The 24,679-nt window shown below is 39.6% G+C and overlaps 1 protein-coding gene across 9 annotated transcripts in view; it reads left to right on the top strand.

Annotated features, from left to right (window-relative positions):
- The first annotated feature begins 23,447 nt into the window (after positions 1-23,447).
- The window catches only part of HFM1 (helicase for meiosis 1), a 94,097-nt gene continuing 92,865 nt past the window's right edge, over positions 23,448-24,679 (top strand). For all 9 annotated transcript variants that reach the window (XR_005788753.1, XM_040470947.1, XM_040470946.1 and 6 more), the window contains exon 1: positions 23,448-23,545. The gene's annotated coding sequence lies outside the window, so the exon portion shown is untranslated. The remainder of the gene's footprint in view (positions 23,546-24,679) is intronic.

Here is a 24,679-nt window from a genome sequence, read left to right as displayed (position 1 = left end):
ATGGAATACTACGTGGCAATGAGAAAAAATGAAATATGGCCTTTTGTAGCAACGTGGATGGAACTGGAGAGTGTGATGCTAAGTGAAATAAGCCATACAGAGAAAGACAGATACCATATGGTTTCACTCTTATGTGGATCCTGAGAAACTTAACAGGAACCCATGGGGGAGGGGAAGGAAAAAAAAAAAAAAAGAGAGGTTAGAGTGGGAGAGAACCAAAGCATAAGAGACTGTTGAGAACTGAGAACAAACTAAGGGTTGATGGGGGGTGGGAGGGAGGAGAGGGTGGGTGATGGGTATTGAGGAGGGCACCTTTTGGGATGAGCACTGGGTGTTGTATGGAAACCAATTTGACAATAAATTTCATATATAAAAATAAATAAATAAATAAATAAAACATAAAAAATAATAAAGAAGTTATTGTCTTCTACTAGGAATTAATGAACACAGTTTTTAGAAAGGCGGTATATTCTTCCCTCCATCACTAATAAGTCTTGCAGTATAATATACGCTGTGGCTCTGGGTCTGGCCAGAAGTAGCAGGCAGTTCAGAACTCAGTGTTCAGTTTCATCTTCAAAATGGTCCTCAGAGCACAGAACTCATGACATTGGCGATGGCTCCTAATGAATGGTTGACTATATATTGTGGCTCAGAACTTAACTTCCTACAGATAGTCAATCACTTTTTAAAAGTGGGTGAGAAAAAGACATCTTTGTAAAAAGTGCTGAAAGTTAGGAAGATGCCCAGAATTTTTTGTCCTTTCTTAAAAACCAGTACCAAAAAGTTTTAAACAGCTTCTTATTCAGAACCTGACCAAATATTTGTCACTATTGAGCAGTGTTTCTCAAGTAGTGGGCAGAGATTCTATATCCACATTCAGGAAAGGGTAATAAACCATGTCCAGCGGTTAACTTACCTACCATGGGAAAAAAAGGACCTAATTTAACTTGATATTTAACAAAATGATGGGTACTAAATATTGGTTAAAAGGGATTACCACTTCCTTCCAGTAGGAAACTAATATTCGCTATCCAGGCAAATAGACGTGAATGGTATCACTGATCAGAGCAGCAAACTGGAAGAATATAAATATGGCATTTAAATGAGTCTTCATGGAACGACTAAGACTGCAAGGAATCCCTACCTCTGAATAATTCTCTGGAGCATGAGAAGAGAGACACGGGAAAGCCAAACAATCTGGGTGGCTGGAGTCCTGGGCCCTGGCAATTATTTCTGTTGTACCCTTAGGCAGAGCCACTCTGTTTACTGCTTGCTGAGTATTTTGGGATTTTGCACAAGATTATCTTTGAAAACAGATTAGTACCATTTTTTTTTTTTCTTACAAAAAGCTTGGGAACTATTGGTGCAGAAAACCTTCCCCTACGTGCTGAACAGGAATAAAATGTAAGAAATCTGGTCAATGTTGCCCTCATTCCCAGTCAAGGGCAAAGTTCATTTGAAGTTGAAATTATAATTCACATCATTGCTTTCAGGGCCCCCTATTCTTACCCATATCTGTACCCCATGGTCACGCCCTTACTCCCACATCAGTAGTAAGAATTTTAAAAATCAGTATATACTAATTTCTTTTCAATTTTTTCAATGACGTTTCTATTTTGCCAATAGGATTCTCTCACCAATTTTTCAAACAGAATTTTTTAACTTGGTTTATTTCTAGAAATCAGTACTTAGACTTAAAATTTATTATGTGTTTGATCCTGTCACTTCTCCCCTTACCCATCTTTTAGCATTTTAAGTTTGTTGAATCAATTTGTTTGATCCTTCCCAAATACTTATACTATGTTATTGGTGAAAGAAAGTATGAATATTATTAGAGATATTAAACATATAGTTCATATTAATAATCTTTTCCAGACATCATCATTTCCTTTCCACTGGCTTGAGTAGAAGGGATGTCAAATCTTTCTGCAAACTGTTATCAATTCAAAATACTTATTGTCCTTTGTTTAAAACTAAAATGTAGCCTTTCATCTGTGATAAGATTCTTTTGATTTCTTCTGACATGTTTGTTAAACTTTTGAATGTTCTTTGCTATTTGTCAAACTTTTACCAATTTCAGTATTCCGTCATCAATCCTCAAATAACACATCAGGCTTGTAAAAATTATTTAAATTTAAATTTCAGCATTTCACTTGTGATGTGATTGTTTTGACTACCCTTGAGTTCCACTGCATTTTTTTGAACACCATTTTTACTTTTCTAGCCTTATGATATTTCGGTTATTCTGTCTAATCCATTTACATGCTGGTCTGTGTTAGACGATAGGTTCAGCACCTAGATTGAGACCCAATTCAACAATTGCTTAACCAAGGCAGACACTCATTTCTTCATTTCTTCCTATGAAACAGTCTATTGGTGTTCTAGTGCTAGAAGGGTAGCTTTGCTCTATGAGGTTGTCCAGGAATCCAGATTTCTATCCTGTTGCCACAAGGCACTTCCCATGTACGTACTGCCCCAAATTATTCAGTATCACTTCTGTATTCCAGTTGGCACAAAAGGGTATGGAGGGCATATCCTTCCCTTTTAAGACTAGACCAAGAGGTATGTTTATTACTTCTCCAATTCCATGGGCCAGAAGTCAGTAGCATGACGATGCTAGCTGCTTGGCCGACTGGGAAATGTAGCTTTTATTGTGAGCAGCTAAAATTCAAAGGTTGCATTACAAAGTGAAGAAGGGGAGAATGGATACTGGATAACAAGCCTCTACCATACAGCCTTAATTGCATGTTTCTAAAAATTGGTAACCAAAATATTTCCTCTTCCTATTGATGAGGTTGTTCTGGATCATTTCTAAGCAATTTCATGTTTAGGGTGAAAGTAAATCAGATTTGGGGCTCTCAGTTGTGTTTAGGGAAAAAAGACAAAAGGATTTGGCTGTCGTTCATGTTTCAGCCAAGCCCAGTTTCTAAGGTGCACAAAATCTGGGCATGTTGGTGGCACTAAGGAACCTTAAGTGGCTGTTGGAGCGTACCCTCACATCTGCTCAAATCCTGATGAGATTGGAAATGTTTTAATAAAAACGGTCATTGTCACATGAAAACATGCTCAACATTGCTTATCATCAGGGAAATAGAAGTCAAAAACCACAGTGAGATACCATCTCACACCGGTCAGAATGGCTAAAGTTAACAACTCAGGGAACAACAGATGTTGGCGAGGATGTGGTGAAAGGGGAACATGATTGCACTTTCGGTGGGAATGCAAACTGGTGCAACCACTCTGGAAAACAGTGTGGAGGTTCCTCAAAAAATTAAAAATAGAACTAGCCTACAACCCAGCAATTGCACTAGTAGGAATTTATCCAAAGGATACAAAAATGCTGATCAAAGGGGCACATGCACCCCAATGTTTATAGCAGCACTGGCAACAATAGCCAAAATATGGAAAGAACCCATATGTCCATCAACTGATGAATGGATTAAGAAGATGTGATACACACACACACACACACACACACACACACACAATGGAATACCTCTCAGTAATGAAAAAGACTGAAATCTTGCCATTTGCAACAATGTGGATGGAACTGGAGGGTATTATGCTAAGTGAAATAAGTCAGTCAGAGAAAGACATATCATATGATTTCACTCATATGTAGACTTTGAGAAACTTAACAGATTAACACAGGGGAAGGGAAGGAAAAATAAGATAAAAACAGGGAGAGGCAATAAGAGACTCTTAAATACAGAAAACAAACTGAGGGTTGACGAGGGTGGGGGGTAGCAGTGGGGATTGTGTTAAATGGGTGACTGGCATTAAGGAGGGCACTTGTTAGGATGAGCACTGGGTGTCATATGTAAGAGATGAATCACTGGGTTCTACTCTTGAAGCCAAGACTACACTATATGTTAACTAACTTGAGAATTTAAAAAAGGCAGGGGGGAGGTGGAATAACAAAACAAAAATAAATAAAAAAATCCTAAATAAATAAATTAATTAAAAGGGTCATTGTTTTCAAGGCTCCTTTAAGTATTTCCCTCTCCTCCTCTCCTCCTCTTTTTCCTCCTCTTTCTCCTTCTTCTTCCCATACTAACAGTTACCACTAGAGATGTGAATTATCCTGCTCTGAAAATCTTTAATAGAAGATCAACAGTGGCCACATCATTCCAATCTCTGTCTCTATCCTCACATCACCTTCTCTGTGTGTGTCTTCTCTGTGTATCTCTAATAAAGACATTTATCAGTTGCTAAGAAATAGCATTTAAATAAAGTATATTTTGAACATTAGAAATATGAAACAGAAAATGCAAATGTTAGAGCACTACTCATTGCTGTCCAGATAGTTTTTAAGGAACTCCTGGGTGGAAGTCCCAAGCTGTCCTCGCAGAGGGTCAATATTGGCCTCTATCCACTCACCACACAGGCATAGTAATGGTGATGTCTCTTGTCTTGACACCAGTGATACACTTCTGCCTCTGGAGAACACCACTTGCGTCTTAATGTGCAAACACAGCTGTTTTTCCAAATAGTGAATCTACAGGGAAGGAAAGTTGTCCACCCACTCAATTTTTGGCGAAAGAAAATAAAGATTTGCTCTGATATAAACATCCATAGTGAATGAAAGGGAAGGAAAAAGTAACCTGATAGACATTTTAATAAGTTTGCAGATTTGTGATGGCCATGTTTTTCCATATGATGGTCTGCTGTGGTCTGCATGTTTGTGTCCCCTCAAAACCCACAAGTTGTAATCCTAAGGTCCGATTAGAAGGTGGAGCTTTGGAGAGGTGGTTGGGTCATGAGCGTGGAGCCCCCATTTAATGGGATTAGTGCTCTTATGAAAAAGATCCCACAGAGTCCCATAGCCCCTTTTGCCCAAGAAATCTACATTCAAAAGAGGGCACTTACCCAATCATAGTGGGACTCTGATCTCAGATTTCAAGACTCTGGAACTGTGAGAAGTAAATTTCTGTTGTTTATATGAAAAAAAAAGACACTTATCATTGAATTTAGGGCCCAACTGTGTAAGCCAGGATGATCTCATCTCAAGATCCCTCATTTAATTATACCGGCAAAGATACTTTTCCCAAAAAAGGTAACATTCACAGGTTCCAGGGTTTTGGAGGTGGGCATATCTTTTACGGGACCATCATTCAACACACTGCACAGGCTCTATAGTCTTTTTCAAAACTACTCAATTATGCAGTTGTAGCACCAAAATGGTTGTAGAAAATATGTAAATGATGGGTGCGGCTATGTTCCAATAAAATTGTAGGGGCTGGCTTTGGTTCACAGTTTTGGTTTGCTGACCCCTGATAGCATGAAGGAAGAATTGGAAGACAACAGTTAAGGTAATTAATCAAGTCAGGAGGGATTTATAATGCTTAACAATAAGGTTGAGAAAGAATGAATAAGACAAAGGCAGTAGAGATGGAGGGAAGAGGATGGAATAGAGAGCTAGTAAATAGTATCAACAGGATTGGGCACCTGGGTGGCTCAGACAGTTGAGTGGCCAACTCTTGATTTCAGCTCAGGTCATGATTTCATGGTCCTGGGATCAAGCCTGGAGACCAGCTCTGCACTGAGCATGCAGCGGCTTGAGATTCTCTCCCACCCTCTCCCTCTGTCCTTCCCCATCTTGTGCATGCATGCACATGCATAAGTGAGCGCACTCTCACTCTCTCTCAAAAAATAAAAATTAAAAAAATTAAAAAAGAATCCACAGGATTGGGTTGTAGACCTCAGGGGAAGGATCGTTGAGGTTCATTACAGAGATGGAAATCATTATTTCACCCTATAGGTTAATACTTTTCAGGTTTCCAAAAGAATATCTCAATAGTTTTCAATTTTCATTGCTTGAAAAGTGTTAGTTTTACCAAGGCAAAGTTGTGTAACCCAGACAGATGAGTAGTAAATACAGAAAAGCTCAAAAGTGTTGAAAGGTTTTACCGTGCAGCAGAAGAATAGTGTATGCAATGTTTTGAAGTCAGAGAAGACAATAGTTAGCCGGTTGGTTTCCTTCTTAGAAGGAACAAAACAGCAACAGGAAGGATGTCCTTTCCCATTAAACACTGCAGGGTGTAAATAGTCCCTCCCATCTTGCCAAGAGTGGGGTGATTGTGGGGTGCCTTGTTGGCTCAGTTGGTGGAGCATGGGATTCTTAATCTGGGGTTGTAAGTTCAAGCCCAACATTGGGTGTAGAGATTACTTAAAAATAAAATCTTTTTTTTTAATGTTTATTTATTTTTGAGACAGAGAGAGACAGCATGAATGAGAGAGGGTCAGAGAGAGAGGGAGACACAGAATCCGAAGCAGGCTCCAGGCTCTGAGCTGTCAGCACAGAGCCTGACGTGGGGCTCGAACTCATGGACCGTGAGATCATGACCCGAGCTGAAGTCGGACGCTTATCCGACTGAACCACCCAGGCGCCCCAAAAAGAAAATCTTTAAAAAAAAAGAGTTGGATGATTGAGGTTATCTATTATAGTGACTGTGTGTGCATTTATATGGATGCATATATATATATATGCATCTATATATAGTGACTGCTTATAAAATTCTCAAATGATACATCATGTCATTTGATTCTCACAACATTTATGAGGTAGGGAGGGCAGGTATTATTATTATACCTGAAGTGAGAAGTTAAATGATATTTCCAATGTCACACAGACAGCAGATTTTGGTTTCCCAGTTCAAAATTCCCTAAATCTTGGGCTATTTCCTTTTTTCCTTTTCAACTGTCTCTGAAGTTGGATCAGAGAACTGAGACAGTGTGTGGCCCCTGTGGCTGGGGTGGTCACCATGACCAGAAAGATAAAGATGAGATTAATGAGGTTCTTGATTAGGCAGCCAGGGTGGCCTTCTGGTGGTCCTCGGAGAGCAGATGGCCAAAGAGAAAATGTGGCCTTGCGAGCAAAAGCAGAACACAACATGGGTAGTGATGATAAGAGTAACTGGACCCAGAGCAGCGTTAAAAAAAATTGTGGAGTGCAGAGATAAAGCAGCCATGTCATGAATGTGGTCCAAGGGAGTGGAGGCCAAACTCATGAGTGCAGCAGTTACTTGCAGAGTTTGTTAGCAATGCAGCGTCCCCAGTTCCAATGTAGGAGTCTTCGGATTCAGCCAATCTGGGATGGGGGCCATGGAGGACCCCCCTCAGGAATTCTGGTAGAGAAGGCCCATCGAACAATCCAGAGGATAAAAACAGCAGAAAACATCTGGAGAGATGTTTGATGTTAGAGTAGAAAAGTGTTGACAATATAATAACTTCTATTTTTAAGAAACAGAAGAGGGAGACTAGGCCTCTTTTAGAAAATAATGTAATAATTTTTTGACACTGGCCTTGTGCAAGGCTGCCAGACCAGGTACTGGGGGTATAGAAGTGAGCAAGAAATTCAGGTATGCTCGGTTCTTGTCCTCTCACAGCTTATATTCTAAGTGGGAGACTGATGTCAAATAATATATAATATTGCATAGTAACTAGTATTACTGTATAATAGTAGGTAGGTAAGTTTTGAAAAAGAAGTGCAGGGTTTTATAACAGGGGAACCTGACCCAGACTGAGAGATCAGAGAAGGTCCCTTGACGAAATGGCATATGATTTCAGACCTGAAGGATAAGTTGAACTGACCAGGAAATGAGGAGAGGAGGACAAAAAAGGTATTCTCAGAACATTAATTAGCTACTTCAAAAAACATTCACTGAGAACCTACAGTGTGCCACATATTCTTCTAGGTTCTGGAACACAGTAGTCAGCAAAGGGGACAAAGCTTCTGCTCTCATGGAGTCTACATCCCAGTTTCAGAGACAAAGAACATTTTTTTTTAATTAAAAAAATTTTTTTGAAGTTTTATTATTATTTTTTAAGAGACCGAGAGGGACAGAGCACGAGCAGCGGAGGGGCAGAGAGAGAGGGAGACACAGAATCAGAAGCAGGCTCCAGGCTCTGAGCTGTGAGCACAGAACCTGACGTGCGGCCCGAACTCATGAACTATGAGATCATAACCTGAGCTGAAGTCGGATGCTTAACCGACTGAGCCACCCAGGCACCCCTGTAAGTGCTTTAAATTTATCTGTTGTCTGCTTTAGTTATTTTCACATAATTACTTTGATTTTAAAGTTTCAATTAGAGGATATTCAGGTATAACTGAGGGAAAATTATTTGGTGTGTTAGGATAAGCTATGCTATGACATAATAAAAATGTTCCTCTCCCCACATGCCCAAATCTCAGTGGCTTAAAACAAAAGTTTGTTTCTTGCTCCGTCAGTCTAATTAGATGTTTGGCAGGTGATGTTTCAGGGGCCCAGGCGCCTTCTGTCTACTAGCTCTGCTTTCCTTTAAGATCCTGAGTTCCTCCTGGACCCTCTCCATCTGGCCAGCCAAGGAGCAAAAACAAAGAGTGTGGAGAACACATACTTTCTTCTAACTGTCTTGGCCCCCAAATTCCTTCTAATTATATAATGAGAATTAGTCACTTGGTCCTATAAAATACAATGGGGCTGGGAAATGTAGGATGCTCTGTGGTAAGGAATAAAAAACGATTTTAGTGATCCTGCAGCCATCTCTGACAGACCTGGAGCCCAAGGCAGACCATAGGTCACTATAGAAGTGCTCAGAAAGGAGCTGCTGGGGATGGGGATTCTAACAGGAAGAGTTACAAAGTGGCATCTTTTTTTTTTTTTTTAATTTTTTTTTTCAACGTTTATTTATTTTTGGGACAGAGAGAGACAGAGCATGAACGGGGGAGGGGCAGAGAGAGAGGGAGACACAGAATCGGAAACAGGCTCCAGGCTCTGAGCCATCAGCCCAGAGCCCGACGCGGGGCTCGAACTCACGGACCGCGAGATCGTGACCTGGCTGAAGTCGGACGCTTAACCGACTGCGCCACCCAGGCGCCCCACAAAGTGGCATCTTAATCGGCAATCTTGTTGCATTCAAAGTTATAAAAATGAAATTGGAAAAAGAAATATCCTTTCATGATTTAAGGGAAAGAGGTTGTTGTAAGAGAGGTATTCATTAGACAAAAATTCAAAATGGGGACACAATTGCATTGGAGGAAGAAGGTGTGCAACAAGGTTAAACATTTGCAACAGATTCTGGGAGGTTAGTCAGTTCATGAGATACTGTACAGATCAGTGGGTCTTTAAGATGAGACAGATAACACAGGGAGACAAACCAGTCAGGACTGTGGAATATTTTGCATTCTTTTGCTCTCAAGAGTAAAGTAAGCCAAGAACATGGTACAAATTTAAGCAAGAAGAGTTAAATTCTCAGGGTGCCTGGGTGGCTCAGGTTGGTTAAGCATCTGACTCTGGATTTCAGCTCAGATTCCTGAGATTGAGCCCCGCATCACATGGGGCTCTGGGGGCTCTGTAGGCTCTGAGCTGATAGTGCCGAGCCTGCTTGGGATTCTCCTTGTCCCTCTCTCTCTGCCTCTCTCCTGCTTGAGTGCCTGTTCCCCTCTGCACCCCCACCCCCTGCAAATAACTAAGTAACTTAAAAAAAAGAAGAGTTAAATTCTCACAAGGAAAGCTAAAACTTACAGCCATCTCCAAATGTCCCAGACAATGGGACAAACTTAATGGTAATAACATTATAATAGGGAAAAACACTTGTAGGAAACAGTAATTAGACTCTGATGTAAAAGGCAGCTTCTGGGATTGATGGAAATGGTGCTCCTGAGCCTCTTAGCTTCACTTTGGGAGAAGTCTGGGGAGAAGTTGGGCAGGTTTGTGCCAGAGACACAGAATGAGGTCAGGAGGGGAAGAATGTGAGTTATTTTAAGAAGGTTAATTTTAACTCTTATTTAAGAGAGCTTCTGGGAATGAGGCATATTTGTTATTTCTTATGTTGACCTTGGTCAAGTTTCTGTAGACAATAACTTCTGGCTACATTGTTCCACTGCCTAATCAGCTGACACAGTTGCCTGGAAGGAGTCTCATACTTGGAATGACAGGTGCTTTTTCTTCTGGTGCCTTGTGTAAAAGGGAGGGGGGCAGAACAATTGTAGAATCTGTGGCTTAGACTATTCTCCCTACCTGTACTATTACCTAGAAGATTTGAGACCAAACTCAGGGCATATTAGTTAGGGAAAGGCTGACCTATTGAAATAAAGACACCTACCACTAATTCAGTTTCTTAAAGAAGGTAAACATTTACTCTTCTAAATTTTTTTTTTCAACGTTTATTCATTTTTTGGGACAGAGAGAGACAGAGCATGAATGGGGAAGGGGCAGAGAGAGAGGGAGACACAGAATCGGAAACAGGCTCCAGGCTCTGAGCCATCAGCCCAGAGCCTGACGCGGGGCTCGAACCCACGGACCGCGAGATCGTGACCTGGCTGAAGTCGGACGCTTAACCGACTGCGCCACCCAGGCGCCCCAACATTTACTCTTCTAACCCATAATAGCGTGCTGTGAGTGTTCCAGACTGGCAGACAACCTTTCTGGTTGTGATCATTTACGGACCCATGGTCCATCCACCATATTGTGCTATCATCCTGGGGCATTGTTACCATCTGCACGGTCAAAACTGGGTCACTGTGGGTCCTGGCTGATGGGAAAGAGAGTGTATCTTTAGATCTGAGTTAGAAGTGACACACTTCATTTGCATCACAGTTCTTTGGTGGGACCTCAGTGGCTACACTTAACTACAAGTGGAAGTCACAAATGTTGTCCCTAACTAGATAATTCCAGTGGTAGCTTTGCATGGAATGTAGAAAAAATGGATCTCGGTAGACATGAAGCAGTACCCATCAAAAGAGAATAGAGGGAATAAAATAGAACCAATAAAATTATTTAAAAATTTTTAATGTTTAGTTATTTTTGAGAGAGAGAGAGAGAGAGAGCAGGGGAGGGGCGGAGAGAGAGGGAGACACAGAATCTGAAACAGGCTCCAGGCTGTCAGCTGTCAGCACAGAGCCTGACGTGGAGCTTGAACTCACCAACCATGAGATCATGACCTGAGCTGAAGTCAGAGGCTTAACTGACTGAGCCACCCAGGCACCCCAGAACCAATAAAATTATTTTATAAATATTATTAAAATAACACACCTATGAGCTTTGTTTGTATCTGGGCTATGTATACCATTTGTTGTAAAATATTCTCAAATCCTGAAAGTTATAATTGCTTTGGAAGTACTATCGTGTACTACAGTTTCAGTTTTATTCCTATTTCTGACTTATCTGTAAATAGCCAAGATTTCTAAATCTCTATCTTAACAATTTTTTGTCCCTTTCTTTCCAAATCCAAATTGTTAATGATAAATTGACTAATGATAAATATTCAAATACTTTGAATGTTAGGAGAGGTATAGTTATTAAAAGAATGAAGGTAGACATTCCTTTTTAGAGTAACTCTCTAATGTAATCATACTGAAGATTTTGTTCTGAAAGTTCATATTAACATAATGAAAGTGTAATAGTGTTAGGACAGAATGGGAGGTTGTTGTGATTTAGAGTACATAGAGTAACTACAGAAAAATCATCTTACTTTCTGGTTTTGGTTTTGGGTTGTCACAAGCTCTATCCTAAGAAAGTTTTGTATAAATCATAGTGTATGCAAGGAAATCACATATTTGGGCCCATTATTTTAGTAATATACAAGATTTAAGATGGTAAGTCCTTGTTTGCTTTTGGTATGGAGAATTTGAGTATCTAATGAACGAGTCCTTTCACAAACAATAGTGTAAACTGAACAGGGTATAGAAAAACATCACTACCTGAGTATTCTGGAGACTGAACAAAGCAGAAAGATTTTGGAGGCAAAATTTGGACTGTGCAACTAGAACAAACTCTTCATTCATTCATTCCTAGCTTTACTGGGATATAATTTGTATATAATATTGTATAAGTTTAATGTGTATAACATGTTGATTTGATACATTTATACATTGCAAAATGATTACCACCATAGCATTAGCTAACACCTCCATCCTGTCACATGATTCCCATTTCTTTTTTTTTTTTTTTTTTTTTTTTTTTTTGTGGTGGAACATCTAAGATCTTATTTTTAAGCAGCATTCAAGTATACAATATAGTATTGTTAGCTATAATCACCATCCCAGAATGTGTTAATCTTATAACTGGAATAAACATCCCTGTAGTTTTGATGCTTTGTTCCAAGGCCAATGCAGTCATAGTGGAGGCAGGTGGTATAGAGGTGGCTAAAACTTCCTTAGAAAATCTGCCATCTCTCTGGCTAGAGAACTCAAGGAAGGGATCCTGGGGCAACTAGGGCCATAGTAGAGAAAGGAGGTGTCACAGCCATGAGAATGAACTTCACAAACAAATTGCTATATCTTATATCCCTTACCATATCTACTGCCAACTTAAGGAGATTCTTATTAGATACAGAATTGCAAGCTTCTAATTCTTTTCTTTCAGCACTTGCAAAATGTTATAACACTTAATTTTGGCCTCCATGGGTTTTGATGAGAAATCTGCTGTCATTCAAATTGTTTCCCATCTATAGATTATATGATGTTCCTCTCTGGCTGCTTTTAAGATTTTTCTTTGTCTTTAGTTTTCAGAAGTTGATTATGATGTGTCTTGGAGGGATTTATCCTATTTGGGATTTCCTTAGCTTCTGGAATATGTGGGTTTATGTCTTTTGTTAAATTTGAGAATATTTCAGCCAGTATTTATTTATTTGATTACTTGTCCAGCTCTGCCTGCTTTCACTCTCTTTCTGCCACTCTGATGACCTAAATACAAGATCTATTAGAGTTCCCCAGTCTCCTCAGGCTCTTCTTCCAGTTCTCCTCCTCCTCCTCCCCTTGTCCTCCTCCTCCTTCTTCTTCAGTATATTTTTTTCTCTGTTGTCCTGATTGCTTAATTTCCACTGTTCTATCTTCCACTTCAAGATTCTTTCCTCTTTTCCATTTATTTTGCTGTTAGACAATCCAATGAATTTTTTTATTTCAGCTATTATATTTTTCAGTTCTAAAATTTCTGTTTGTTTCTTCTTTATCTTATATTTCTTTGATGAAAATTTCTGTTTTTCAGCTGTTTGCCTTTATTTGGGTTTTATTCTATTTGGGCCTTCAGTGGGCGAAATGGTGCCGGATCACATTGGTGAAAGTGGCTCTTGTTTACACATTCTACCAAATCAAATGCTAATCTATTCTAGAAACACTTTGACAGATACAACCTAAAATAAGTTTTACCAGTTATCTGAGCATCCCTTAGCTCAGTTAAGTTTGTGGGTTGGGCTTTTGGCTTTGTCCAGCAAAGCCCAGGATGGCAGAAAGGGTTACTCAAGACTCCATAAGTCAGCAGAGGTGAGAGGGAGGCTAAAGGAAGTCTCCCTGAGTAGCTCTCAAGCTCCCGTATTTATTAGACATACATTATAGAGAAAACATTGCTCAATATGTCCATGGCTACATGCCAGTAAGAACGTGTAGAAAGCATAGAAAGCATGCAAAAAACAAAAACAAACAAACAAACAAACAACAAGGCGTTTCCAAGACTGCAAAAGAGCAGATGCTTAATGCAGGGTAAACAAGATAAGATATTCCATAGATAACATGGTCTAAGGAATTCATGAGCACAGGTAGGACCCAACCCCTAAACACGCCTTAACTAGATACTGGTCAGCTGTTTTCAGCATGGCCAGAAAGCAGTGTAATGTGTTCCCTATAATCTCCCTAAACAGGACATAGCTATTTGATTTCCCACACAAATTGACACATAAAATTAACTGCCACAACTGGATATATAGGAATGGAGATGAGAGAAGGGTTAGTAAACTAGAAGATAAGTCCACAGAAATTATTAAATCTGAAGAAGAGAGAGAGAGGAAAAAAGATTGAAAAAGGCTGAACAGAATCTCAGGGACCTATGGAACAACAACAACAAAAAGTTCTGATAATTGGAGTCCCCAATTATCCAATTAATTGGAGTCCCCAAGTCAAGGAAATAAGTAATAGGGCAGAAAAATATATTTGAAGAAATCATAACAGAAAACTGCTCAAATGTGAAGAAAGATATGAATTTATAGATTCAAGGAGATTGGTGAATCCTAAGCAGGATAAATTTGAAGAAATCTAAGTCTAAGCACATCATGGTCAAAACATAGAAAACCAAAGATAAGGGAAAAATCTTATGCCAGAGAAAAATGACATATTACATACAAGAGAACAGTGATTCGAATGATTACAAATTTCTCATCAGACACCATGGTGGCCATATTACAATGCAATAACATCTTCAAAATGCTGAAGGAAAAACTTGCCAACCCAGAATTCTATGTTCATTGAAAATATTCTTGAAAAATAAAGGTAGAACAAAGCTATTTTCAGATAAAAAAAACCTAAGAGAATTTGTCCCCACCAGACCCATAGTGCAAGAAATGCTAAAGGAGTTTATTCAGGTTGAAAGAAAATGATACCAGAGGGAAATGTGGTTCTTTAGGGAGAAATAGGGAGGATAAGAAATGCTCACTTTACAAGTAAATGTTGAAACTATATTTATGTTAATTTCTTTAAACTATATATGCCTTTAAGTTTATTTTTATTTATTTTGAGAGAGAGATAGAGAGCAAGCAGGGGAGGGGCAGAGAGAGAAGGAGACAGAATCCCAAGCAGGCTCCCTGTGATCAGCACAGAGTCCAATGCAGGGCTCAAACTCAAGAACCATGAGATCATGACGTAAGCCAAAGTCAAGAGTCAGACACTTAATTGACTGAGCCACCCAGGCGCCCCTAAACTAAATACGACTTTTAAAAGCAAAAATTAGAACATTGTCTTGAGGGGTTTAAAATAGATCCAGAAGTAATACATAGAACAGCCATAACATAATGAATGGCAGGGATAGGAGTAAAAGGACCTATATAGCTGTGGGGTATTATATTAACTCTAACTGGACTGTGAAAAGTTTAAGGTATATTATAATGCCAAAAGCAACCACTAAAACAAGAGGTATAGTAAAAAGCCAAAAGACAAGTTAAAAATGAACATCTAAAAAATATCCAGATAATCCAAAAGAAGGCAGGAAAGAAAGCACAGAGAAACAAAAAATTGAGATGACAAAGAGAATATTAATAAAGTTATAGACCTAAATCCAACTTTAACAATAATTACATTCAATGTAAATTGGCTAAACACTCCAATGAGGAAACAAAGATGACCATAACAAGTTAAAATGCAGATCTAGCCATCTGCTAACTACAAGGATGCACTTTAAATATAAAGATGCAGTGAAAATAATATATAGATAAGATAGAAATATAGATGGATGCATTAATGGAATTAGAGGGTGCAGAAAGAGAACCACACACACATATATGATCAAAAATTTTCAGCAAAGTTACCAAAGCAATTCAATGGGGAAAGGAAAATTAACAAACATTCCTGGAAAACCTGGATATCCATATGGAAAAAAAAAAAAAAAAGAGCATCAACTCTTACCTCACACAATACCCCAAATTAACTCAAATGCATCAGCAATCTAAAGGTAAAAGCTAAAACTATAGAACTATCTGACTTAGAGTAGGCAAAGATTTCTTAGGATACAAAAAAAAGCATGAATCCATTTATAAATTGGACTTTATCAACCTGAAATATTTCCTCCTTGAAAGATACCATAAGAAAACAAAAAAGCAAGCCACAGAATGGTAGAAAATATTCTCTATCATATACATAACAAAGAATGACTGGTATTTAGATGATAAAGACCTCTTCAGCTCAATGATAAGAAGACGAACAACTCAGTAACATCTCTTGAAAGACATCTTATTTTGTGTACATGAAAACACACTCAACCTTATTTGTCACCAGGGAAATGCAAATTAAAACCATAGCAAAGTACCATTATACCCGTTATAAGGGGTAAAATGAAAAAGACTAACAGTAACAAGTGTTGGTGAGGATGTAGATTAACTGGAACTCTCATGTACTGCTGGTGGGAATGTAAAATGGCACAGCTACTTTGGAACGCAATATGGAATTTTCCTTAAAAAGTTAAACATACCTCTAACATACAGTCTATTCATTTTACTTCTATGTGTAACCCAAGAGAAATGAAAACACCATGTCCACACAAGTTTTTTACTTTTACATAACTGTTCATTGCAGCTTTATTCACAATAATTCAAAGTTGAAAACAATCCAAAATGTTCATCAGCTGGTGAAAGGGTAAATGGAATGGGGTGTATCCATTCAGTGGAATAATACTAAGCCCATAAGAAGACTGAACTACTCATATACAAAACAATAGGAAATCTGAAAATCATTAGGCTGAGTAAAAGAAACCAGACATAAAAGAGTAAATGATGTATGATTCCATTTATATAAATTGCAAACTACTATAGAGTAATAAAAAGTGTATCAGTGGTTGCCTGTGTTCCAAGGGAAGAGAAAGAGATTGGCTATAAAGAGAAGGAGGAATCTTGGGGGTGTGGAAATGTTCTGTATTTGTATTAAGATGGGGATTTCATAGATGTATGCAACTGTCATAACTCATTGAATTGTATATTGCAAATGGTTGTAGTTTACTGTCTAAAAGTAATTTATTAATACATTTGATAAGAAAACATGGAAAGGCCTTTTCTACATCATTCTTCCTACCCTAATTCTGTGGTCCTGGTTCTGCCCAGTGAAACCACACCTAGAAAATTGTGAACAAATTACTTATTCCACTACAAGAGTCCCTCAAATACTTGAACAGAGCCTGTGTATTCCTTTATGTCTTTCCCCCCTCCCCATATTATATACTATTCCTCTCCAACCTCTGCCCCTTGCCTGTTTCTTTAGATATTCTTTAAGTCCTAGGCTTTTTAACACTCTTGTTTTCCCACTTTTGAGCAAAGTTTAGTTTGTCAACTTTCCTAATCAAATGAGTCATCCAAAACTGAATGCAACACTCTATGTGTAATCAATCCATTGTCTTGTTCAAGGGAGATAGTATGCTTTGTAGAAAGAGCAGGGGACAAGGGGTAGGGAAGCATAAGTTGTCTGGCTCTGCCAGTGAATGACAAGCGTTTTGATCTTAAGCAAATCACTCACTGTAGATTTCTCAGTATAATGAGGGAGCTGGAATTATTTATTTAGCCTATGAATTCGTATTCATTTTTAGCATCCAGAAATGAAAGCACAGGTAGAAAATCTCTGAGAAACTTTCTCAATTAGGAAATATAAATCAACTGAGACATTCTGCTTACAAATGACTGAAGCTGACAAAAAATGTTTTGTGACTTGAAAAGAATTGTTTAGTTTTGTATCAGATTTGTTTTTGGAGGGTTGTACATTTTTCCATTTGCGTGTGGATCAATGACCCCAAACTTCTGATGTTAGAGATTTTCCAGTCATGTGCTTTAGATCATGTAAGGTTTGTGACTTGCTATGTAATCTCTGTGAGTTGGAAAAATTCAAAAAATATGGCAGCTCAGATGTTAGGTTGGGAGAAATTAAAAATTTTAAAATTGCAGAGCTGTTTAGAAGATGCATTGGTATAAACATACATTTTATGTGATTTGTATACATGAATATGTTGAGAAAGATGCCACTTGGGAGGGAAGTCTAAGGAAAGATATATCTTCTTTATACTTTAAGTCTGCTCTAGGTTACAGCAGATGTTGCAGGTAAGATGGGAATTTGTTCAAAGCCAGAGATTTAAAAAATATACATTTTCTAATGACCATATTTAAAAAACAACAACATAGCAAAAAATCAGCAACAACTGCTGTTCAGAGTCAATCGTCTGGTTTGTAGAAAGAGCCTGGGACCAGGTATAGGAAAATTCAGGCAAAATATCTTCACTATGTTAGATATCAAATACTTATTTCTAGGATATTTCCTGATTTGGGGAAATTTTCAGCTAAACTCTGTGAACAGTACTCTTATCTAGGAAAAAAATAATTTCTAATTCTCCAGTATTATAGGTCATAGCCTACAAAATAACTTGTTTAGTCAAAACTTCCCCAAATGATTTGTGATACAAAGCATCGTGCTGGAAAAAGAAGTTTCCTACTGGTTCTTTGCCCATTCTTACACATGTGGATGGAATAGAAACTGTGAAAACAGGCTGTGGGGTTTGGCAGGTCTTCTTTTTAGAGTTAATTCTATAATTGTTTCCCCCCTAGAATAGCATGTTTTAAGTGTTTTGTTAATTAAGAGATACATAAAATAGGTGAATAAAGTTCCTAGTGTTCAATAAGGTCTTATAATTTGACAGCTGCTTTATTCCACAGGTACCTGAAAAAGTTCTAACAGTACACATTAGCTCATTTCACTTTCATATTTATCACTCTCTTAATCTTACTTGGTGTTTCCTAGGTTGAGGGTTTTAATTTCCTTTCCAGCCTCTATGTATTTTCTTAAATCCATAGCCTTCACCTTTTGGGCTGTTTACCTGGACTTGTTTTAACCCACATATGTCTGTTTACTAGTGGAAGGACAGTGTTCCTTCCACTTGAATATGTAATTTATTTTCCATCCATTTGGTTCCACTGCCCTTCCCTAACACCCACATGCCATGAATCTACTCTCTCCTTCATTCACTCAGGGCCAGGCCCGCACACACACAATTTGTATGAATTATCAGACCTTTCCCTCCATCCATTAAATGGATAGATTTTTGTAAATTTTAGAATGCTATGTGAATGTTGTTGTGACACTGGTGTTTCCACAGGTCACTAATCTGAATTATATAAAGTTAGGTAACAATGTAGGTTAACTCTTTCCCCACAGAAGATAATAAAACACATTCTTACTCTGAAACTGTGCCTCCTCATTGTTGGAATCCAGCTTCTCTGACGAACCCTGCCCAACAGTCTCCTGTTTCCCAGATGACAACGGGAGGAAGGGGCTTTGTAAACTCTTCCTGGCTTCAGCAGTCAGTACACCCTTATAAACAGCATATACTTTTTCATTAGCCAGGCTCACTTTCCTGGCTGATTTCACAGTTCCTCCTATGCCACTGTAGCCATAATCACAGCTCTGCTGCCCACATCACTGCCTTTGGTCGCTGTTCTGATGCCAGCAGATCTTTCCCAAGACAGGACTTTTCCCTTTGGAAGGGAATCTTGCCTGGGTGTGGAGGGGCAGGCTAGAAGCTTGGAGCGGACTGTGAGCATGGCTTAGCAGCCTCTCCTCCATAACCTGGTCCCTGTGGCTATTTTTTTTTTTTTTAATAGAGAGAGAGGGGCGGGAGAGGGCAGAGGGGCAGAGAGAGAGAGAGAGAGAGAGAGAGAGAGAGAGAGAAAGAGAGAGAGTCTCAAGCACAGCTCCAAGCTCAGCGCAGAGCCCTAGACACGGGCTCGGTCCTACAGCCCTGGGGTCAGAACTTGAGCTGAAATCAAGAGTGGAAAGCTTAACCATCTGAGCCACCCAGGTGCCCCGCCCTTGGCTACTCTTGCAGCTTCCTGCTGAGTTGGCTGCTCCCTGAATGGGAAAGAATCTTCCTTATAGAGTGCCTAGCACTGAGGCTGAGGGGGGGTCCTAACCTGGGCACTGAGCCACTTTTATTCCTTTTGCACTTCAAAATGCCCACTCTTCCTCCAGAAAGCTATTCTGTGTTCTCAGAACTGGTGGGAGCCACGAACAGCCAGAATTTCTAGAGAATATCTTTAGATTTAGTTTCTTTTCTTCCCTGGCCATTATTAATGGTGGTAGCTGTTGTGAGAAAACTAATGTGTCTATTTCTCTTTGCGGTGGCTTCAGTTTCTGGTCAGACAGGGATATAGCACTCCCAACTTTGTTCCAGGGATCATTCAAAATGCTAAAATATACGCTATTATCTGCACTGTGCTTTCTCAATACTTTGACATACTTAAACATGAGATTAACCTGTGCTTAAATGTATCATAACTCAACATATATCACAAATGAGTAATTATCTGCCAGTTGCAATAGCATCTCTTACCAATGCCCCTACCGCACTCCCTTTTGGGAAAGGACTCTACGCAGATGAATTATTCCTGTTTCTTCATGGTGTTTCTTATTTCTGTAATTCTGTTCACACCCAATCTGCCCAGGATCTTAACTGGTTACTTGTATCATTGCAAATCTCTTTGTTAACTACAAAATTATATCATCTCTAGAAACTGTCTTATTTCTAAAGAACATATAAACAATACTAATTAATCTTGGATCATATTGCTGCAAGATCCTGCCAATTATTTTTTTCTCTTTAGATAAAAAATAAAACAAAGAATGCTTGTTCTTAAAATTTGTTTTATACTCTGATTCTTGACATTTAAATAACTTTAAAAGTGTTAGAGTGGCTTTAAAAACTTCTTTCAAATAATCTTTTTGCAGGTGTAATGCATCCCATGTTTCATTAAGATAACATGTAAGATTATATAAGATTCTGTATGTGAGAACCTTGATTGTAAGAGTCAGGTAAAGTCTACTTTAAGATACTAACCACGTGACAGAATATGTTAATTCTTATTTACCCACGGATTTTATCATAATGGCAGAAGACTTTGCTAAGAATGGTTAAACAAAGTACATACCACAAGAAAAAGTATGTACAGTTTATTGCACAAATCTAAATACAACTGCCCGTAGAGACTATACGCTAGTTACCCAGTTTCCATTTACTCCTCCTGATAGAACTGATATTGATTTTTAGTTAGGAAATAATTCTATTACAGTGTGAAATACTGCTTGTTGTCCCAAAGTTTCTGTGCTGGGATGTTTGCTTCTTACTTCAGGGTTATATTACCACATTTTAGATACGACGGTGTGATTACACAAAGAACAGCTGTTGAATACTGAATCTTTATCAACTGACTTCTATGGCTTATATTCTTTGTAATAATACTGTCTGCCTAGCTGTGGCTGTGGGTTTGGTTCACAGTCTAATTGGAGCACCCTGACAGTCCCATTAGAATTAACATTCTTGGCTTTAGAGAACAAAAGATATTTTAAATTCATTTGAGCTGGAGGAGTCCATTTCTTCCTGAAAAACAAACAGATCTCCTGAAATATGGGTACTAGGGTCTTGTACATCATCATTAAACATACTCCTGAGCAGCTGGAACTCAAGGAATTACTTTCTAATCAATTTATGTCTATTTTCTTGGTTCCACTGAGATTTAATAAATCTTTGCCTAAAGAACAATTATCCATTGATTTGGTCTTCACTCATTTATGGTGTTGCTAGTTTTACACCTACTAAATGCATAGATAACATTGGACTCCCCTACACAGAATTGTACATGACCCCCTAAAGTTTTCTTTCCTCCCAAGTATCCCATCGTACCAGACTACATTTTCTTCCCTCCCCTCCCTCCCCTTCCCTTCCTTTCTCTTTCCTTTTCTCAGACATTCATTCTACAATTTTCAGATTCTTCCAAAATGGTCTCTTTACCTTCTCTTTTTCAAGTCTGACAATAGTGCGACACAGTTCTGGCTGTCACCCAGAGAAAAATAGTCCTGAAACATTTCTTGCTCTAGAGCACTAATTTTTCAGTATCAACTCCTCTTGAACAGAATTTAAGCAGAGTGGGGGTTACAAAGTAGAAAAAATTTTGGTGATGTTGATTCGAATTTTTGAGCCAGAACCTATGGTAGCAGTTGTATTAGCAGAAATGCATCTTGTTCTTGTGTCATGAACACCTATTATTTGCCTTTCAAGCTCTCCCAGTCTCTCTGGAAACTATATCCCCCCAACCCTTTTGTTTGAAATGGGCCTCTCTACTAACCTTACTCTACATGAATAAAACTTACTAGTCCATTGACAGGCCCAAAATAGATCAAAGACCTAAATTTAAGAGTTAACCCTATAAACTCCTAGGAGACATTTCAGAAAATCTTTATGATACTGGATTTGGCAATGCCTTCGTGGATATAACACCAAAAGCACAGGCCGCGCAAGAAAAAAATAGATAAGAACCTTTGAGCATCAAAGGATACTTTCAAGAAAACAAAAAGACAACCTACTGGATGGGAGAAAATATTTGCAAATCATGTCTTACAAGGGATTAATATCCATAATATATATTTTAAAATCTCTTACAACTCAGGGGTCCCTGGGTGGCTCAGTTAGTAGAGTGTCTGACTCTTGATTTTGGCTTAGGTCATGATCTCATGGGTCCTGGGATTGAGCCCTGCACTGACAGTATGGAGCCCATTTGGGATTCTCTTCCTCTCTCTCTGCCCCTTCCCTACTTGTATTCTCTCTCTCTCTCTCTCTTTCAAAATAAATAAATAAATAAGCCTGTTTCCGATTCTGTGTCCCCCTCTCTCTTTGCCTCTCGCCTGTTCATGCTCTGTCTCTCTCTGTCCCAAAAATAAATAAACGATGAAAAAAAAATTAAAAAAAAATAAATAAATAAACTTAAAAAAAAAAACCCTACCACTCCTACAATTTAATAATAAAAAGATAAATAACAAAAAATTGGCGCAGGAGTTGAATACATATTTATCCAAAGAAGATACTCGAAATGGCCATTACGCACATTAAAAGATGCTCAGCATCATTAGCCTTTAGGGAAAGGAAAACCAAAACCACAATGAGATACTACTTCACATTTAATAGGATGGCTAGACCTTTTTTAAAATGGAAAATAACCTGCGGGCAAGGATGTAGAGAAATTGGGCCCTCTTGCATTATTAGTGGGAGTGCAAAGTGATACAGCAGTTGTGAAAACCTGTTTAGTGGTTTTTCAAAAGGTTTAACTTAGAGTTACCATATGACTTAGTAACTGCACCCCTAGGTAAGTATCTGAAGCAGCGAAAGCGGGGACTCAAACAGATATTTGTACACGAATGATTATAACAATAGCGAAAAGGTGGAAGCAACACAAATGTCTATCCACAGATGAATGGATAAACAAAATGTGATAGATACACAATGGAATACTCAACCTTATAAAAGAATAAAAAGAATGAAATTCAGATGTATGCTACAAATGGTGAGCTTTGAAGACATTACGCCGGATGAAATAAGCCAGACACAGGACAAATACTGTGTATTTCCACTTACATAAGTTACCTAGAATAGGCAAATTCATAGAGAGGAGAAGTAGCATAGAGGTTATGAGGCGCTGTTGAAGGATTTAGAGCTTTATTTAATGAGAATAGGCCACAGAACACGGAGAGAGCAACGCAGGCAAAGCTAATAGTAACTTTTGGAGCTAAAAGGTAAGAGGCGGGAAGGGAGAGGTCGGAGACCCCTGCGATCCATTGCTTGGAGCTCGCTTAGCCAGGCTGGGGGTCCTCCGAGGGGCCGGTGAATAGGCGCTCCGCTCTGAGAACTAGGCGTCCGCACGCCGGGTGAGGAGTGGGGTCTGGTCGGACGTCTCCGGGAGGCAGTTGGAACCGGAGATCCGGGATCCCACGGGGAGGTGGGGACGGCCGGCCGCCGGGGGAAGCGGTCGACCCTCGGCGACTCCGAGTCGCGGGCGGGCGGCAGAAGGGCTTGGTGAGTTGAGGACAGCGCCCCCGGCCGGCGCCCGCGCGGGCGCTCTCTCACCGCGTTCCTGTCAGAAGCCGCGCGAGGCCTGAGGCGCTCCGTGCGGGGCGACCCTCGCGGGGGCGGGGCTGGCGGGAGGAAGGCCGAGCCGCTGAGCGGTCGGAGCTGGCCGACTCCGGTTTTGTTGTGGCGGTTCCAGGACCCGCTGTGTTCATTTCTAGGTGTGTCTGTCCCCCCTGAGCGATTGCAGGTGGGGGCTGCGTGTGTAACTGTGGCCACCTTGCTCTCTTTCTAGCGGAGGGAACCTTCAGGGGAGGAGCGATCGGCCCCGGCGCTGCGGTCTTGGGCCACGCGCGGGTCCTGAAGGCTTCTTACTTCAGGAGTGTGGCGTGGGGGTCTGCTTGGAATTCGGGTATTCCCCGAAGGGTATTTTTGCATCGAGCCCTGATTTGCTTACGGGCTTGCCCCGTGGGAACCCCAGGGGAAGTGATGCGGGTCAGGGGCCCGGACTGGTAGGGACCCCTCCCTTGCCCAGGCTCGGAAATTTCGGCTAATTTGTTGGCTTGTTTATACTCTTACCTTGTTACATTTCTGCGGTCCCTGTGATGGTTTTTTCCAGTGAATGCTGATTTCAGCTTCTTTATGGACTACCTATTTCTGGCCAGTTAATACTTTATATCTGAGTTTCTGAACTTTTGAAACAAGGGAGTTTTTTTGTTTTTAAATTCTTTTTTAACGTTTATTTATTTTTGAGACAGAGAGAGACAGAGCATGAACGGGGGAGGGTCAGAGAGAGAGGGAGACACAGAATCCGAAACAGGCTCCAGGCTCCGAGCTGTCAGCACAGAGACCGTCGGGGGTCTGGAACTCATGGACCGCGACATCACGACCTGAGCCATAGTGGGACGTTCAACCGACTGAACCACCCAGGCGCCCCAAGGAGTTTATTTCTGAGAGTACAAATCGTAAGGAATGACTAATAGATCAGAAACGTTTATATAATAAGCATTATAGAAGAGAAGAAAAAGCTAAATTGTCACTAAGTTATATAAAATGCGGGTCATCTCAACAGGCAACAAATGATGTAGTCACACACACAGTTTAAGTATTTTAAGAGTGGTTAGAGCAGAAGCAAATATCTAAAAAAATAATTTTATACCACATGCTGAACCTAAAACTTGGTGAAAAATGATCTAACGTGGAAACTTACTCAGAAAATCTGACTCTAGACCTGAAACTTTAATTAATTCAAAGTCTAGCATCTTCTACAATCACAAACTCATATTAAAATGTAGCAAAGTTCCTTTTAGGGCCTGTGTTTTAAAATATTTGTTTATGGTGGTGCCTGGGTGGCT

The sequence above is a fragment of the Herpailurus yagouaroundi genome, unplaced genomic scaffold (genome assembly GCF_014898765.1).
Source record: "Herpailurus yagouaroundi ecotype Mexico unplaced genomic scaffold, PumYag 77, whole genome shotgun sequence".
NCBI lineage: Eukaryota > Metazoa > Chordata > Mammalia > Carnivora > Felidae > Herpailurus > Herpailurus yagouaroundi.
The sequence above is the reverse complement of the archived record's forward strand: the minus strand, read 5'-3'. Positions and strand labels throughout refer to the sequence as shown.